Source organism: Protomyctophum bolini (genome assembly GCF_963924005.1).
Source record: "Protomyctophum bolini genome assembly, chromosome: 5".
NCBI lineage: Eukaryota > Metazoa > Chordata > Actinopteri > Myctophiformes > Myctophidae > Protomyctophum > Protomyctophum bolini.
Genome location: NC_137866.1, coordinates 34,965,909 through 34,979,769, shown reverse-complemented (window position 1 = coordinate 34,979,769; position 13,861 = coordinate 34,965,909).

Sequence of the window (13,861 nt, the reverse complement as noted above, 5' to 3'; positions counted from 1 at the left end):
TATCACTACTCATTTGTTTTCATGAAAAAGGTCATAGCTGGGTAATCTATTTTCAGGCAAATGGTGTTTATTGTATTTTATTTTACTCAGCCATAACAATTTATTTTCTGTTAACCAACTTGCTGGCTGGCAGGCAGGCAGACAGCTACTCATAGACAGGCAGACAGACAGACAGCTACTCATGGAGAATTGGACAGGCAGGCAGTCAGACAGCTACTCATAGACAGGCAGACAGACAGCTACTCATGGAGAATTGGACAGGCAGGCAGACAGCTACTCATGGACAATTGGACAGGCAGGAAGGCAGACAGCTACTCATAGACAGACAGACAGCTACTCATGGACAATTGGACAGGCAGGAAGGCAGACAGCTACTCATAGACAGACAGACAGCTACTCATAGACAATTGGGCAGGCAGGCAGACAGCTACTCATAGACAGACAGACAGCTACTCATGGACAATTGGACAGGCAGGAAGGCAGACAGCTACTCATAGACAGGCAGACAGACAGCTACTCATGGACAATTAGGCAGGCAGGCAGACAGCTACTCATAGACAGGCAGACAGACAGCTACTCATGGACAATTAGGCAGGCAGGCAGACAGCTACTCAGACAGGCAGACAGACAGCTACTCATGGACAATTGGACAGGCAGGCAGGCAGACAGACAGCTGTCTCTCTCTGACATGGGGATTTCCCATCCCTGTGCAAAATCAGCGATTTGCTTAACAATGATGCAACGTTCATTTCCACGTTGCAGGCTGTATAGATAAAGTCAGACCACTGCACACATACTCTTATCTTGTTGTGAACCTGCTGACATAATCATTAATCACCCACATCTAAGCCACATGGATGGAGCCTCTTCTGTCACACAGACCCTCAGGGTCATTCTATGAAAGGAAAAGTACCAAACCAAGTCACTTCAAGCCTTGAGAAGTACTATATTGACATAACTGTTGGTTTGACCTACATAAATATGTTTTTCTTTTTGAGTCTGTAACTAACTAACTATGCCTGTCGAACAGGTCTTTGAAGCGACAGGTTTGATCAATACTGAGGGGAGCACTCTTGCTCCGGCCTCCTAAGACTTTAAATAGCTTTTAATTGATCTTTATAATTCCTTGTTATTCATGTCCTCACTGTATTACAATACTGCTATTATTTTAATGTTTTATGCCTTGCTTTTCTTTTTTTTTTCTTCTCCATTGCTCTGTAAAGCACTTTGAGCTGTATGTTTTGCACCCTGTCCGTGTGTGTGCCTGTGTGCGTGTCCGTCCGTCTGTGTATAGCTAATCTCCGGCACCGTTAACCCGGTCGATGCCAACTTTTGCACACACACACACACATACACACACACACACACACTCCCTGGATGCTAACGATGAACCTCTGCCCCAAATTTTCCAGAATGGCCTGTTATAGCGCCACCAGGAGGTCGACTTTTGAATATTACTCCAAAAATCCAAAAATATTTCATATTCCATCCGAATTGGCTATATTGGCTTTCAAAGTTTGCAGGATTGGCTCTTTTGAACAAAAACCCTTAAATCATGAATGCAGCGTGCAATTTACATGAAATCTTTCACAGACTTTCCTACTAGGCTGAGGAATATATCCCACCCTTTTCACATTGGCCTGTTATAGCGCCACCAACAGGTTTTGGAACAAAATGCCAGTGTCAGTACTCAGTATTATCCAGATGGTCCACAGGTCACCTTCCGGTCACACCGCTGCTCCTCCTCCTCCACACATTAAAGACCTGCAACATTCAGACAAAACCAACTATATCTTGAATAATAGTGCTTTTTGGTGCCTTAATTAGTCTAAAGAAAATGGTCTTTGGTTCACCACAGGCCAAAAGAACCGAGTTGAAGACATAATGTCACCACTGTGTTGAGCTACAAGGTGAAATGTAGCTCTGTGGAATTACCAAAAGTGGAAATGAAGCTATGTGGAACTCTGTAAAAGTCCTTATGCACACCTACGGGGGACAGGTATGTCGGATAAATGAACTGGAATCCCGCACACTGTCTTCACTTGCAGAAATGTATTTATGCAGCAACGTTTATGTCGGTCAGACCTTCGTAAAAAACTGGTTTGACACCCGATCCCGACGGCCTTTACTGCATGTCACCCCCCCATCTCTCTCCAGATTTCCTGTCAGCCTACTTTCTATCCCTCCATAAAAATATATAAAATAAAGGCGAAAGCCATGTGATTATAAAGTGTCCATGTGTACTGAATGTCTCTGACCTGAGCAAGCAGCGTCCTGTGGTAGCGTGCAGAGAAGTCACACGACACCCGCCAAGTGATGTACCTCCTTCTCCAAGTGAGCCATGCCGCCTGCCGCAGTCTGTCTGTGTGCTTCCCAGAGAGGAGGACAGACATGGGGGTTAAGTGTGTATGCTATGACCACAGAGGACGACAGAAGTGGACGTTAAGTATGTCTATGTGCTGCACAGAAACACAAGCAGCTAATTAACTCCCTGACTGGTTAAATATGCAATTAACATAAAGACTAATGAACTGTGCCGTGAGATAGAAAGACATGGGGATGTGGAGTCAGCTCCGCCTTACTCCATGATGTGTACGGTGTGTGTACATATATACAGTACATCTCTGCTGTCTGGAAGAAACTGTCTAACTCCAAAATGTTCATTTTTCAGGAAATTAAAAACATCCAGCTCAAGTGGAGTTATGAGGTTTTTTTTGTCAAAGCACTTTTTAATATACTTTCCATTGGGTCAATATTTTTTTAACCAGCACATAGATGTAAAGGGTGTTCAATAGCATTAATCTATGCAAAAAACCCTCAGAAATGGAGTTAGGTGGTTTCTTCAGGACAGCAACAAACATTATGCACGCATCAGTCATGTTCCTCACTCATTTACTTAACTTACTGTCAACTTTTTTTTGTTTTTTTGCAGGTTCATAAATGTGCAGAAAATTGCATTGAAATCGCATTGAAATCGTTATAGTTGTTTTATATATTTTTTAAACCATATTAAGTGTCAAAGTCAAAGTCGTACGATGATTTGTCACACACGTTACTGCAGTGAAATTTGTTCTCCGCATTTGACCCATCTTTTGGGGCGGTGAACCATGCACGGAAAGGAAGATTGTGTACACTGCCTACTGGCAGCGTACATAAGAAATGCCAATCGGTCATCTGTTTTGAACTAAGGAACCGGAATTAAGCCATGGTAGGGTGCAATTTTGGCCCAGTTGAACCCAGTGTGTTTTTGTGCTTCTGTGTGTACCATGGTCCTCAACAGTATGACAGCAGCTGTTTGGTCTCTCCAGCTGTCCCAGATGAGCTGGGTTCGCATCCTCTCCATCCTCATCTGGAAAGCATGGCATCGCCAGCGACACACACACTCCCTACGGAGAAACCAGAGAGAGAGAGAGACGGCTCAATAATAATTGAACATTAGCTCTTTTGAAGATCACTTATGACGTTTTTAATATTGTAGAGCTTTTAAAAGTGTTTGTTTTATCTATAAATGCCTACACGGACTGGCACCCCTCCCTTCCTAAGGGAATTCATTCACAGAAGAGACACTGGACGTGACATATAAAGGTCAGACACCAGCTGAGAGGGTACTGCGAGGTCCACCACAGATGGCTGACAGATTGGGACAAAATGTCCTCTCTATCAAAGGATACATACATTTGGACTCTCCCAGTTACACCAAGGTAAAGCCCCATTCCTCGCAACATTCAAAGGCCAACTTAAGACAATGACCAAAATAACCAGACTTGCGACCCACCTAGGGGGCAGCGGACTGACCTCATATAGTATAGAGTAGTTATTTTGTGGACCCCAGGAAGACAGGAAGAGTAGCTACTACTAAGGTAGTAGCTAATGGGGATCCAAATAAACAGTAAACAACAGTTATACTCTAGTAACTAGAGTATAACTATTGTTTATTGCTATAGAGTCTAGTTAGGCTTTCTTAAATGTTATTTCAATAACCCTAACCCTGTATAACTGAGTGCTTTGTTGTATTGTATTCTTATTGTTTGTATGTTTTAATGTTTTGGAGACTACGGTTGGAAATCAGCTCCCCTGAATTGAGGTAAGAGGTGATGTTACTTCTTTGGCTCAACCCTCCAAGAGCCTTGCCACCTTCCATGGCAGATAAAATACAAATATGTAAAGTAAAAACAGTACCTCAGTTTTGTCTCGAGGCCCATTTCCATCCCAGTGCCTCTGATTGACGTTTCCTCTGACCAGCAGGTGAGGTTTAACGACCTCCGTCTTTCTGCCAACACAACAGCACGTATCCTCCACACACTGAAAGCTGATTGGATGCGACGAGCGCCTGTCCGAGCCTGTGCCATCTGCAACTTAAAATTTTGCTCCTCCACAGACTTTCGCCATGCTTGAAAAAACCTGGGAGGGGGGGGGGGGGGGGGGTTGTGTGTCAGAGTGTGACAGGCATCAAAGTCATTCCCGGGACACTACTTCAGTTAAAGACCCTGTGACATCCAAAATAAGGGGGGGTAATTTGGCTATCAGATCTTTTTAAAGAATGTTATACATTTTAGAACAAACAAATAAAACTAAGAAATTCCATGAATAAGGACTACTAATATTAATTAAGAAGTACGGTATTGAAAATAGCTGATCTATAAAGCACAAGCGTCGCTTCGCTGCACATTGCGAGCTTGTAGATCTGCTATTTTAACTAGTCTGGGTCCCGGTCAAACGTCTAATCTCTCTTTTGTGTCTAGGCCTGAAAGGTTTGGGGACCTGCCCTGTGGTCTTCAGTTATGAGCCTTGTGCTGCTGGGGACCCTGAGTAACACATTGTCTTGTCTGGATCTAGACAACTTCAAGACAATTAAATAACAATCAAACAATGAAATAAAAGTATATGAATTAATTAAACAACATTGAACACAAATGAGCTATAAATTCACATAACCTGAACATTTTATTTAAACGCTATTCAGTTAAATTAAATTAAATCATTGCAGATCTACAGGGTCACAAACAATGCAACACATTTTCTGAACATTTGTATTTAAATTATTTTTTTCACCACACATCAGTTGCACAATTGCAAATACAAAAGGTAAATAAAAGTGATATATTGGCCACAATGGCCAGGCAACAGAGAGTATACAGTACGCATAACTTCCAGGTATGATGATGATGATGATGTCACACGCATACACGTGAAGTGGTACCTGTGCAAGATATGAACGGAGCTCCGCCTGGACGCCTCTTCATGGCGGTGTAGAGCCCTGAGCCACAGCTGAAAGAACCTGCTCACCATCCTGCCTTCTATCCACAGATACACTGCTTCTGACATCTGCCTCTGACCCTCACACTCTGGACAGACAGGAAGATTACAGTCACTTACAGATTAACTGCGTGTAATTCTAATCAGTAACCCTGTAAGTAATGGAATCTGATTAGCTTTTCTAACCTTATATTTATTCCAGAAGGGATATTTATGTTGCCCTCATGTGCATGCAGTGTCATCAAGATACATCAGTTAGAATTTCATATAGCCTCACACATAAAACACAAGTTAAACAACAGTTGCAGACATTTGTCACTTTGTGGGTAGTGGCCGGGTATTAAAGTATTGTTTTCTGCCTTTATTGGGTAGTGTACACTACAGTATGGTGACAGGAGGAGAGAGAGAGAGATGTGGAGTGATAGTGTCCCGTCAACTGCCTTAAAAATAGACCCAACCCGGCCACTCTATCATACAGGATGCAGTGATGACCAGTGCCATACTGTTCACCAGCGCAGAGCAGAGCAGAATGATATTCCGGATTATTTTAATTACTTTATTTAACTGTGGACAGTAGTCAATTTTGGGATAATAAAAAGTGTTGAAAGTGCTCAGATTACAATTATGTAGTAGGCCTATTACTGTAGGTTATTACAATTAGCAGGCAACGGCAACTTCTGTTTAGATTATTATAATACAAATCCGTAAAACACAATCTTCTGTCTCACTTCATGTGTCATTGAAATTATGAATAATTTCCTATAGGTCCTAATGTCCTAATGTTAGGACAGTCAAAAGAGTATGGTGTCAAATAAATGGCTCTCTAGCTCTACCTAGACTAGAGAAAGTAAATTGATACTGATACTCATTGAACATTCTCTAGTCTAGAGACCAGTGGTTCCCAAACTTTTTAGGTCAAGACCCAAAAGAGGGATTAGATGTTTGCTCGGGACCCAAATAAAAGCTATTTTCACTATTTCTTAATTATTATTATTTTAATTTATGGAATTTCTTGGATTTGTTTGTTTTAAACTCTTTAAAAAAGGAAAAGAAATTTCGATTTTTACTCGAGTCGTGAGTCGTGACCCATAACAATTGGTCCGTGACACACAAATGGGTCACAACCCACTGTTCTGCTCTAGAGTCGGTCTCTTTCATTTTTTTCCGATAATTGCCCAGCCCAACAATCAGTGAAATAAAGGCCACTGTTCTCTCAACTTCTCTGAGAAATGTTCTGTGTTATGAGGAGACGTAGTTTGGTACCTCGGGTCCACTCCCTCCAGGCTAGCAGGACACGCTTTGTGTTCCTGTGTTGTCGTTGCACACACAGCAGAGAGACAGCTCTGAGTGTGTGGGCTCTCTGCCTCCAGCACTGGAAACACTGGCAAAACAAACACCACAGAAAATGCATAAAGTATATGGCTATCTAGTATATAAACTGATATATCAGTTGGCTCTAGAAAAGTGGACACTGTCCAAGATATGATTGGAGTTCCAAGATCTTTGTCTTGTAATGTTTGACAATATGTGAGAGCTGGGAAAAGCATTTAATATATATAGGCTGATCGTATTGTGCTGAATATAAGATGACTGACTCTGATTATAAGACAACCCCCATTTTTCAAGATTCATTTGTGGAAAAAGAGGATTGCATGTCAAATAGTCTAGTACAGGTGTTCCCAAACTTTTTTGGACCAGGTACCCCTTTTGTGGTAGATATTTTTCCAGGTACCCCCTCATCCTCGCAACACGGATAACAATATATTTACAACCACAAGCAGTGTTTCCTGCAGGAATGTCTAAATGTAGACGTCTAAATGTAGACGTCTAAATGTATACAGACGTCTAAATGTAGACGTCTAAATGTAGACGTCTAAATGTGTACGTCTTCTCTTATGGGGGTCCCTGGCATATCTTTTCAAATGGGGGTCCACGGGCTAAGTAGTGTCAATTTGGGGGTCCTTGACATGAAAAAGTTTGGGAACCACTGCTTTAAACACTTTAGCACTTTATGAACATGAACAAAATAGATGGGTCCCCCCTGGAACTCCCTCAGGTACCCCTGGGGGTCCCCGGACCCCACTTTGGGAACCACTGGTCTAGTAGCCTCCCTGATTATAATATGACCCCATTTATATTCAGGACAATAGGGTATTAAATATGCTAATAATGTAATAACAATGATAATTACGTTTACATTTCATACAAGGTGTTATTCTACTCTGACACACACTTCACCACTAACACATGTGAACTTTGCACACAGTCATGCATCTCCTGAAGTCTGTCTCACCTGCTTCAGTCTTCGTCTGTTGGCTTTTTTAAGCTGTGCGCTCCCTCTAGTGGCCATTCTCCAGTACGTCATGACACTCTCAGTCAACCTGCTGTTCCAGCAGCTCATTCTCTGTTCCAGCTGCTCTCGCCTGTGTCGTTCCTTCTCCAGCTCACACCTCCACCGGTCAAAGCAGCGGCTCATTAGCCTCCCTGTACTGACAGCCTGCTGCATGGCACACTCTCGCCCCTGTGCCACGGTGGAGCTGGTGTAGGAATGCCAGCTTAGCAGGACACTAATGTGAGCAGAATGGGTGAGAAGTGAATATATAGAACAGCATTTACACAGAGACAGACTGCAGTTGCTGCACAGCTTCAATGGGCCACACCAGCATCAATATATGTACATTTTCACAGCATCAGACATAGGCCTATATTGTAGGCCAGTGTTCACTGGTTCCCAAAGTGGGGTCTTGGGACCCCCAGGGGTCCTTGAGAGAGTTCCAGGGCGTACCCAGCTAAATTATAGTTTGGAACCAAATGGACCCTTATGGGTCTGTAACTCTGAGTTAAATTAGAGTTAAATTAACATTGATTTGACAATTTTACAATATTATTATAATTATAATTATAATAATTATTATATTGGAGTCCCAGAGATATAGAAATGCCATTAAATGGGGGTCCGTAGACTAATGCATGTCAAACTGGGGGTCCTTGAAATTAAACTGGTTGAGAATCACTGCTAGAGCCGTAAAAATCTTCTCTTATGGGGGTCCCTGGCATGTCTTTTCAAATGGGGGTCTGCAGGATAATTAGTCTCAATTTGGGGGTAGCTACTTGACATGAAAAAGTTTGGGAACCACTGTAGGCTACACAAATATAGACAGTTTTCCCTTTGGCATTATTTTTAGATGCTATTTTTCAATGCTAGCATGACATTGTTTGTTCAGTTTACAAGTGATGGGCATTTGAATTTATTTTGTGAATTTTATGTCCAGGGATTATTTTGGCTAGACTTTGTAAATCAGGAAACCACACAAGGGGAGATAAATGCAAAGGAGGATAGAACGGAGGTGTAATTCTCATTTCTCTGCTTTGTATACATATAGTGTTTTGATTTGTTGATGACATGTATTATTGTGTTTTTTTTAATGCTAAATACTAATAACTATTTTAACTAATAAAGTATTCAATCAATCATCAATAATTATGCCAAATATACTGATGGTCGTATTCAATGGGTTACACGTGTTAGACCAGCGGTGTGTTCCATTTTTAAAGTAACAACTACCTAAAGCTATTTTTGTGTGGATCAGTGTTAAAGTATATACTGTGTACACATGGCGTACAAACCTGTGACATAGCTTCTGTTGACGGAACTCCACACTCTTCCTGACATCTCCATGCACGTTCACCCAGCGACCCCACCTCCGTGCTAGCTCTCTCTTCTGTCTGTCCTGTGAGAACACAAGGGCCCTCCCACGGTCAGCCACGGCCTGCCTGGCGCGCCTCGCCCACTCCCTGCACAACTCCAGAGCTCTGCGCCGCGTCTCCCTCCTCCTGCCTAGCACCAGTTTCCACTGGTCGAACCGGCGGGACAGCTGCCAAGCGACACGATGCCTGGCAGCTCTACCTTCCAGGAGCCTGGTTTTCCATCGATGGATGGAGGTTTGGGCCATGGACCGCTTGCGAAGGGCACGTCCCCTCCAGGACGTAAAGGTGAAGCGCAGGGCGTGTTGGACTCTCCGGCTTGTAGCGGTGACAAGGCAGAGATGCACTTTGGCTCTGTGTTGAGTGTAGACGTGCCACTGTTGGGTGTGTCTGATGTGGAATGGGGAAAAAAAACTATAAACGTTGTTGACAGGGGTCCCCCAGGGGTCTATACTTGGTCCCCATATTTTATCCCTCTAGTCGAGTCTAGTCTACACCTGCATGTATTCCCCTTTCATTGTCAATGGCAAATCTAGAGACGTGTGGGGACAAAACCTTACAAATCACACCCGTGTGAAGTGAGGGGCGCTCTTATCATCGTACATCATCATGACGTAACGATTTGCGCATTCCACATATGACGTACATTCTCCTTTCATTGTCAATGAGAATTTAATGTTTGACGAAAATAGCTGAATATAGGAGAAATAACATGAACCGGGCTTGTCGTTGATGGCTTAAGTAAGAGGTACCATCACACCAAAGGGCATGATTGAAACGATACAGGCCATTCCACTCCTGGCCACATGACACCACATTACCCGCTGGTTCACCTGCTGAGCACAGTCCAGTGGTGATGTTCTTGAGCCTTCCTGACTTTGACCACCTCCTGAAGCCAGCTGAGCCAATATGTTGTCTTCAGACGTTTCTGTTTGCCATCCAGATGCTGGTACAGAAGCTGTTTCAGACAACGCTTCACTGGAGAGAAATGGAGAGGACAAATGCACACGCACACACGCACAGAGAGAGAGAGTGAGAGAGAGATTAATTTAGAGAAGCCATCCTTTTGTGTGAGATAGGTAATAACGGAACTGGCCTTTGCTTAGATGTGTGCTCCCCCTAAAACATGATCATCAGGTACTATAAATATAATAGGAAGATGTGTCAAAATTATGTTTTCATGTGGCCACACCCACCAGTTCATTAACTACCTGGTTTTCACCTTAGCACCATCCACCTACATCCACTTCATACACCTGAATGTAAGCCTCCCCCTCAGCCGTGTGTTGTATGATAATGGAGGAAGGGTTATAATGTCAAATGGTGTATTTTTTTACTCAAAGGCTTTCAGGAAGAAACCAAAAATACACAGGGAAGACATATTTGAATATTCTCATTTCTAACCACACCTGGGGGTCTATTAGAGAAATGTTAACTCCATAGACATCCATCTTTAAAATGCATTGATTTAAGTTGTTAGTACTGCAAATATTATCTGACAAAGAGAATCACTAGTGTCAGACACATGTTAGGTCTTATTCCAAGGGGGACAGGGGCTCTGGGAGAAGATCTCATGGGACGTACTGACAGCGTGTTCAATCCAGCGCTGCAGACAGTCTCTGACCACCACGGTCAGTCTGTGCTCTGTCCTCATGCGTAGCTTCAGCTGGTGGTCAGCGCTCCGTCTCCAGTGTCTCATGGTTGTGAGTAGGACTCTGCTGTGGGCGTGTCTCTGGGCCAGATGCTTCATCTCCTCATGTGACTGGATGTAACTCCGCCATGCCATAAACACCCTGGAACATGGACAACATCAGGAATTACTGGGCTGCTGCTGTTTGCAGCGTATGATGATGCCACCTGGGCTTTTAAACCTGTGACATGTATGCATGTTGACAGCTTAGAATACAGCTTTTTCAAAGACAGATGTGTGTAGAAGTTTGAAATAAAAAGCCCCAAATACATTAAATAAGACATGAAAAAGTTGACAAATGCAAATGTATACATAATATAATTTAAAAAATGAATAAAAAAAAAATTGTTAAAGTAGATTATATGATAATGGATTTTTAGAAACAACTGATTGCTAATAGAGTGGTATTTTGTTGCATTCAAGCTATATGGTATTGTTGGATTTTTAGCATGAATGCAGTCTAAACCTAAATGCAAACACAGGGGTGGCAGTGGATCAGCGGTAGAGTGGCCGGTAGAGCAGCCGGAAGGCAACTGCGAGATTCTCAGTTCGATCTCAGGCTCCCCCAGAGGGAGTTAGTGTCGAAGTGTCCTTGAGCAAGACGGTAAACCCCTAACTGATCACGATGTGCAGGTTGGTGCCATGCATGGTTTCCTCCGCCATGTGTGTGTGTGTGTGTGTGTGTGTGTGTGTGTGTGTGTGTGTGTGTGTGTGTGTGTGTGTGTGTGTGTGTGTGTGTGTGTGTGTGTGTGTGTGTGCGTGTGTGTGTGTGTGTGTGTGTGTGTGTGTGTGTGTGTGAATATATGTAAAGCGCACAATCTATGTAAAGCACCTTGGATAAAAGCGCTAGGCCTACAGTATATAAATGCACCATTTACAGGGGTCCTTGATGGAGTTCCAGGGGGTCCCAAGCTAAATGATAATTAGGAACCAAATGGACCCTTTATGGTAACGGGTCCATTTGGTTCCATTTGTACACTCTCAGAGTTAAATTAACACTGATTTTACAATATAAATTGGCGTCTCAGAGATAGAAATGCCATTCAATGGGGGTCCGTAGCCTAATGCGTGCCAATTTGGGGGTCCTTGACATGAAAACGTTTGGGAACCACTGAGGTAAAGCGCCTTGGATAAAAGCGCTATATATAAATGGACCATTTCCAGTGAATCTCTCTCTAACCTGGTGGTTGTGAGGCGGGTATAGAGGGAGCTGACAGCCAGGTTCTGTCTGAGCCGTGCTGTCCAGAGAGTGAAGGCAGCGCGCAGCGTCCATCTGTCCCCTCTCCTCTGCAGCCAGCGCAGCTTCCTCGCCATATGCGCTCGGAGCTCAGGGTCTGGCTGAACCCGTATCAGTGTTCGCTGAAAGAGAGAAGGCAGCCGTTGTGTTTGGCAATCGCACAAAGTCATGCTGAAATGTTACATGCAGCACCTATATCTTACTGTGCAGAGCCACGTAATATATAGGGCTCTGCTGAAATGAACCCAATTAAACCAATACTGAAATCTGAAATGACTGAATCCTTCGGCGAAAGCGTCAGCTGTTTTCAGCATTTGTCAAAGACTCTGTTGCTACTGTATACCGCCAGGCATCCAGCAACAAACAGTTGGCTTTGTGACACATGCATTATTATGTAGAAAATAAGGTAATATACTAACTAACCGGTGTGAAACTTTTTGTGTTTTGTAAGTAGCACCAAAATTGTCTATTATATTATATTGCTTCCGATAAACGTCAGTTTATCGTCAGGTTTTCCAAGACGCATCAGAAACCCTGTTTAACCAAATCCAAAGGAACATGACACGTACAACTTCCTATGGAGGGCTGGTTGATCCTACAGGTGAAAAGCCGAACCTTTTTCTGCCATGTTGACAAGCTGTGTCGGAGGACACTGGTGGTGTGAAGATGGCAGGCCTGCGTCTCCATGACGACTAAAGACCCACGACGAGCGACGACCCATCTCCAGTGGGCCATGCAGGAAGTCAGAAACACCCTTTCCTGTTTGGGTGAAGATATCAGTTATACTACCAATTAATTTGATTTACACTGAGAACACTTGAGCTGGTTGTGTTGGCTTGCAGGTGAAACTATTGTACCTCTGTGGATGGATTCACCACATATACCGGCGTACTGCATCCATCACTGAAAAATAGTGAGTGATACTTCTCAGTAGTGAACAGTGTGAGGGAGATAGAGACCTATGAGATCATGATTATTGGTCTAGTAGCCCTTCATTGTGAGTGTGTGTGTGTTCCATTGGCCCTGGTTGACTACTGCAATTTAAATTGACAATGCTCGCTTAAAAACCACATTTGCCAAATCATGTGTTATAACACACAATTTATGTTCTGTTTAGTGCTTATGTTTTATGATCGTGTTCTTTTTTATCGCCTCTTCATGCTCAACAAACCAGTACAAGAGAAGAGAATCGTATAAGTCTATCACGCCAGTTATTAATCGAGCACATCAAAGCATTTTCCGACTATATTGTACTACCAGCTCAGTGGCCTTGTGGTTAGAGTGTCCGCCCTGAGACTGGGAGGTCGGGGTTCAATCCAAAGCCGGGTCATACCAAAGACTCTAAAAATGGGACCCATGCAGTGCCTCCCTGCTTGACACTCAACATCAAGGGTTGGATTGGGGGTAAGTCCCTGCGTCAAGTCCAGGGGGTGTACTTGTACATCAAGCTGCCTCACACTACAGAAACAGGAGATAGGCTCCTGCCCTATGGGCCTCATGGCTCGGCAAGGCTACCGTACTTACAACTCCGACTATATTAATAAGAGACAAACACTAGACAATGTGTCTGATTCCCGTATCAGTAATTGCATTATAAAGATTGTCAGTCAACACATTACTAAACAAACATATGCAGAAATGTATTTACATGAACTGTTCTATTAAGCATGACTGAAAATCCTCATATACAGTCGTGTAGGTGTACTAGTTTTTAAATGTGCTATTGCTATTCAGTAGTACCATTTATTATCCTTTATACTTTATCTAAAAACAAACATTTGCATTCAGATGATTCCAAAGAAGACAAAACAAATGTTTTAATGTTTATGGCACTTGAATTTAATGGTGCAAACAAAAACATCAATTGAAAAAAACTGTACAATATAAATACATACAAAATAAACCTCCATAAAAACAGGATTTTAACAAATTGAACAGTACGTAAAAAAAAGTGACTGAAAAGTGACTGCACT